The sequence below is a fragment of the Marmota flaviventris genome, chromosome 3 (assembly GCF_047511675.1).
Source record: "Marmota flaviventris isolate mMarFla1 chromosome 3, mMarFla1.hap1, whole genome shotgun sequence".
Lineage (NCBI taxonomy): Eukaryota > Metazoa > Chordata > Mammalia > Rodentia > Sciuridae > Marmota > Marmota flaviventris.
This window is the reverse complement of record NC_092500.1, coordinates 151,307,540-151,313,539: the sequence shown is the minus strand read 5'-3', so window position 1 is coordinate 151,313,539 and position 6,000 is coordinate 151,307,540. Positions and strand designations below refer to the sequence as shown.

At 34.9% G+C, this 6,000-nt stretch overlaps 1 protein-coding gene across 2 annotated transcripts in view; it reads left to right on the top strand.

The window, feature by feature from the left end:
* The first annotated feature begins 3,782 nt into the window (after positions 1 to 3,782).
* Positions 3,783 to 6,000, top strand: part of Wdr17 (WD repeat domain 17) — a 93,207-nt gene continuing 90,989 nt past the window's right edge. For both annotated transcript variants that reach the window (XM_071610517.1, XM_027927112.3), the window contains exon 1: positions 3,783 to 3,893. The gene's annotated coding sequence lies outside the window, so the exon portion shown is untranslated. The remainder of the gene's footprint in view (positions 3,894 to 6,000) is intronic.

Sequence of the window (6,000 nt, the reverse complement as noted above, 5' to 3'; positions counted from 1 at the left end):
AATAGAATAAATATTCAAATAAGTAATGACTGAGAATTTTCACAACTGAAGATGTGGAGAGGTTTACAATGGATATATCTAACAACAATTAACACCTGAATATGTAACAAACTACAAATCAATAAGGAAAATTTGAAGAAAAATAAAGGAAATGAACAATCAATTTATAAACATAAAAAGATGTTCCATTTCAACAAATTCAGAAAATAAAAATTTAAAACATGTGGAGATGTTCATTGATTAGATTGGAAAAACTGATAATATGGTATTAGTGAGAACATTGAAAAACATTCGTGCATTGCTAGTTGCAATATAAATGAAGAGCATTTTTGGTAATAGTGCTTATACTTAAAGATGCATATGTATAATTAACCAGAAATTTCATTTTATAATCTGAAAAACTCATAGACAAGATATATATAAGGAGGCTAACTAGCTATATCTTTTTAATTAGGAAAAGTCTATACAACTAAATATTCATCAGTAGTTAAATATATATTTGTGATAGTGTTTTATATTTTTAATATGAGATATATATTAATTAAAATGAATAAACTATATCTACATATAACAACATGTATAAAATTTAAAAACTAATAAAAGGAAATATGCAAATTTTAAAATGTTATGTTTTAGTTTAGTTACATTTGGATAAAATAAGAGGGCAATCCAATGACAAGACAAAATATGAACCAGTCCATTCTATAATTTTTTAAATGAAAAAAAACCCAGATATTGCAGAAGACTCAAATCTGCTAAATACAGATCTTTTCTGCAGTACTGTGTGATTTTCTGCTTAAATATTTCATAAGTTAAAAAATAAAGAATTCAATCAATAGTGTTCCAGGGATAAAAACCACAAATACTCTGAAATTATTGCTTAATTTAAGATTTTTTGCTACCTCAACAAAAAAACCAAAGAGTAATAAGTTTCAGTATATTTGATAATAACAGAAATGTTAGTTTTTATGTATTCAATGTATTTAATCTTAATAGTCAATATATGGATATTATTTTTTGTCTATTAAAAATTCAATTTTAAAAGTGTTTTGTATACAGTAAATTCTTATGTTTCTAATACACTATGTATTTAATATACATCAACTTGATGTTTTTGTCATATTTTACATTAAAAATAGTGAAAGGGGATTTCAGTTAGGTGAATCTAAAGTTCCCTTGGTTAAGTTTTTCTAAAACTTATATCTTAAGTTTTTCCTGGTTGGTTTGTTATTTAAAATAGCCACTAAAAAAGCATTTGTCACATTAAATTACATCAAACACACATTTTTAAGTCACTGCTTTTAAGAACAAGCCTAGCCTTGAAGATGAATTGACTAACACTATTTTGTTCCCCTATTCACTCTAATTTTCAATTTAATCATGAAGAACTCCTTGTATTTGAAATGTTAAGAATAAGGATTGTCCTTAAACTATTGGCCTGAATGACTGACACTTTATTCCTCATGATATAAAAACTTCATATTAAATATTTGTTGCATAAAATATTACAGTGAAGAGACCTTTTCTTTAGTTAGCTCATTTTTCTTGAGCTAACTGTAGTTGCAATTGTCAAAATATTCTGTTTAATATTAATAAAATAAATTATGGTAAAGGAGTAAAAGTACCGACTGGAATTATGGTATCAATTCTGTTACTGACATAGATGGATACACATACACACACACACACACACACACACACTTACACACACATAGAACAAATTATATAGCTTTCTGGGCCTCAAGACCTTCTTCATTTTTACATTGTGAGTGCACAACCAGATGGTTTCTAATGTCTCACTTAGCTAACGTTCTTTATTTTAATGTTTTTTTTAGTTGTTGATGGACCTTTAATCATTTATTTATGTGCGGTGCTGAGAATTGAACTCAGTGCCTCCCTCAAACATGTGAGGCAAACACTCTACCACTAAGCCACAACAGCAGCCCTGGTTATATGTTCTTAACTAGAGTTTTCTCTTTAGGCCATCATGGACTCTGTAACTAGAAAATATCAGTTGTAAATCAAAGTTGTAGTACATTTCCACAGAGCTGTTTTTTGTGATCTTCCTTCTTCACCATTCTTATTTGTCTTAATTCGGACTGTAACCATCTTTTTTTCCATGAACGTTAACTTTTCTTCTAGGTAGTTATGCTTTTCATCTCTCTGCATCTGATGTGCTTCTATGTCCAAGGTATCTTTCCTCAAGTAATAAAAGCCTGATTTTACTAACTGAAACGGCTCCCCTTGGATTAGAGTGTGAAGTCTTACTTAAATATGAAATTCTGTCTTCCCCAATTTACTTTTCTAGTTCAATCTTTTACCAGTTTCCATCCCCCTTCCAATCTTTAGATACTGAGCCTCAACTTCTCCAGAGAATTCAAGTCAGAATCAGTTAAATCAATTGTGTATTTCCCCACTTTGTGATTTCCACAAGGTTGTTGTTGCTGCATAGTATGTCGATTTTTCCTTTTCTATCAAGTGAAATCCTATTTATTTATTATATCCCCGTTCAAATACCACTGTGATTGAACGTTTCCCTGAATATCTAAGGAGAAAAAATTGCTCCCTCCTTCCCTTTCTCACCTGCTCATCTTATAGTATTTTCATATTATCCTATTTTAGAATTTAATGTGCTGATACATTTATTTATTCATCCATAAAACAGTTATTGAAGACCTGCTATATATTAGACTCTGTTGAAATGCCGGGTACAGAATTATAAGTGCTGATCGTATCTTTTAACAAGTTTATTGTTTATGTGGAGACAACTTTTAATTTTAATGTTCAAATGAGGATAAGCAATAGTCTCCGCAGGGAATACTCTGGAAAAAAGCAAGAGAAAAGTCCTCCACACACTGCAGAGGGAGGTAGAATCATGTCCAGGAAATTTCCTTAGTTAAGGTAGATTATTAATTTATAACTACTTAGAGCTTGGCATATAATTAAAACTTAATAAATGTTATTAAATACACTGTATTCCTAGTGAATGAATGCCTATTTTCTGTACTGTTGAATAAAGGTGGTTGGTAGTGAGGAGATTTCAGAGGTATATAGAATCCAACATCAATAACAGTATCAAATATTTCCATTTAACCATATTCCACAGGGGAAATGCCAGGTTTGCACGCTGTGAGAACAGATATTAACTACATACAACCTGAATAACAGAACAAATCTCATCCACAAAGGTTCCCCACAGAGCTCCCCCGGGGGTGGTGGGGGGGGGGGGGGGCTGTAGGACACACAATAAGAAGTGCAGGAGTGACAGTGTTCTGCACTCTCATTCCAGGTGATGATGGTTCAAGACAGTGCAACCCCGCCTCCGAAGGAGGCTCAACTTATTCCTCCAAGATTCCCAGAAGGAGAAAGGGTGATTTGTTCATTGTATAGTTGACTCATTTTCCTAGAAAGTACAGACACAGTATAGAATGTTAGGTGGTGAGATGGCTGGTGGCTCAGAGTTTTCCCCCCACTTTCAACGTCACTGCAGACCCTCTGTGTGAAGCCTGGTCCCAAAGCCGCCGCGGAACCACGTTTTCTGCACAGCCGCCCGCCCCGTTGCCAGGTAACCGCCTCACCCTCAGCCAAGTCTCCAGGGATCACGAGCCGCTTCCGCCTCCCCTCCCAGACAGTCCAATCAGCGAGCGGTGTGGGTGTCACGTGATCCCCGGGGCGGGACCTGGAGAGCGGCCCTCTCCAACCCGCTCCGCAGAGGGCTTTGCGGAGGCTGCTTCCCCGCCCCTCAGAACTCGCAGTCGGGCCGCCCCGCCCCCGGGAGCCCCGGGCCGGAGGCGAGGAGGGCGGGGCGGGACCACGCACGGGCGGTGCTCGCACTTCTGCCGCCTGCTTCAGCACCTTCCGCTGTCCACAGCTGCATCCACCTCCTCCTCCAGGTAAGGAGCCGGTGGGGCCAAGGGGTGTGAGACCTGGGCCAGCGCTGGGCTGAAACGGGTGATTCTTGAATTGCTGTGGCGTCGTGTAAGGACGCCGCTGAGGGCCCTGCGATCGATCGCAGGCTGGGCTTCTGTGCGTCCTACCAGGCTTTGCACACCTTGGAGCCTAATGGGCTAATCCCCTGAGTTTTAGAGTCACACACCTGATTGTTTCCAGGCTCAGTAGAAGCCAACATTTATGTGTGTGAACTATCACTGGAGTGTAAACTATGCCCATTTCGGGGACATTGTTTTATTTTTTAACGTTGTTCAGCATATGTATGTCTTAGAGTCTAGATTGTTATTCTCACTAGTGTGCCGGCCAAACACCTGTACAGATTACTTATCCCGTTGAAGACAGTTTTAATATTAGGGTTATATCAAGAAAGCTTTGATCAATAAGGGAATCTGTTCTAGAAAAAGACAGTATCTTAAGTATTAAGTAAATTATAAAAATACACTTTCTTGTTCCATTTCCCAAATACCCAGACTTTGCATGCATGCAGATATTAAAAGGAACAAAAAATTTGAGCCACCTTTTATACTGTGCTAATTGAAAACCATTGATTGTAATGAAATTTAGTGAAAAGTTTGATCATGTATTAGAAATGAATCAGATTTGTTTCTGACGAGAAATACTACATTCCTAGTTCTTTCAGAAATATCCTTCCAAGAAAACTATCAAAAAAAAGTAAGTTCATTATTTAATAGGTACAAAATAGAGGTAATTTAAAACTTAGCAACTTGAGATTATAATTGTTATTTTTAGCACTCTAATAGCATTTCTGTGTAGTAATGATCATAAAATAGATAAAAAAATGAATTTTAGTATTTATACATTTGAACTCAACAGGGATTTAAACATTCTGTTTATTTTTAGATTCATGAATTGTCTTATTACACCCTGCATGAAGGGAGCTGATACTGGACTAGTGCTTATTATAACCCACAGGGAAAACGCATTCTCTTACATCCTTTGAAATTTTGCCTCACTGACCTAAATGTGCAAGGACATGGATGTAGTTGTACCTTATCCATTTGAAGGCAGAAGTCTGAAATAAGCCGAGAACTCCTGTTTTATGATCTAAAATTCAGTGTAGTAATTACATGATTATGAAAAAATCAGTTCAACAATATTAGGGAAAACATGATTTAGTAGATTAGAGATTAATTTAACAAATGGTAGCTTTATGTTATTTAATCAGGAGATCCAGAGAAGTTTTCTAAACTGGAATAAAGCCATGACCTATTTCAAAGGGCATACATGGAAAGAAAAATCATATATTTCTTAAATGAGCTCCAAGAACTTACTTTATATAAAAAGATGGGTTGAACTGTATTATTTGTACTGATATGACTTTCTCCTATGTCGATATTAATAGAAATGTTTAAAGAATCAAGGGTTGCTCTGAAAAAAAAAATTAAATATATATGCTTGAAAGTTTTAAAATTCTTTATTCTTTTTGTTTTTATAATGAAGTACTGCTGCATTAAAATTTTTAAGTTATCCGCTAGTCACATAATGATGTCATGTATTAGAAAATCATACATTAATTTTGCTTAGAAAAGCAAGTTTTTAAATTCCTCTGCTCCTAGGGCTAGACTATTTTTGTTGTTGCTGTTTTCTATAGATTCTACCTTGTAACCCTTAGCCTGAGCAAAAAGGGGCCAATGGTAGTTTCTGTTATTGAAAAAAGATTAAGAACTGTTTGTTTGTTTGTTTTGCCCTGATGGATAGTAAAGTCCAACTTTAAGAATGATTAGGTTGTTGCTATTAATAAAATATATAGAAATTTTCCAGTTTTTATTTTCCTAAGCATAATGAAGACTAAAATGAAATTTCCAACAATTTTGAAGGATTCACATTTTCTTCCTGTACTCCAGAATTTATTTGAAACATATGTCAGATCAGTAACAGTTTTATCAGGTTACTGAATAACCAGTTTAACCAGCCTTTCATGGTAATGATATATATTATATGCAAGCATTACTGCTATGTCCTACAACTTTTGAGTTATTTTTAATATTTTGTGTATCTGTTCAATTTAACAGATCAAACTATTGAAGT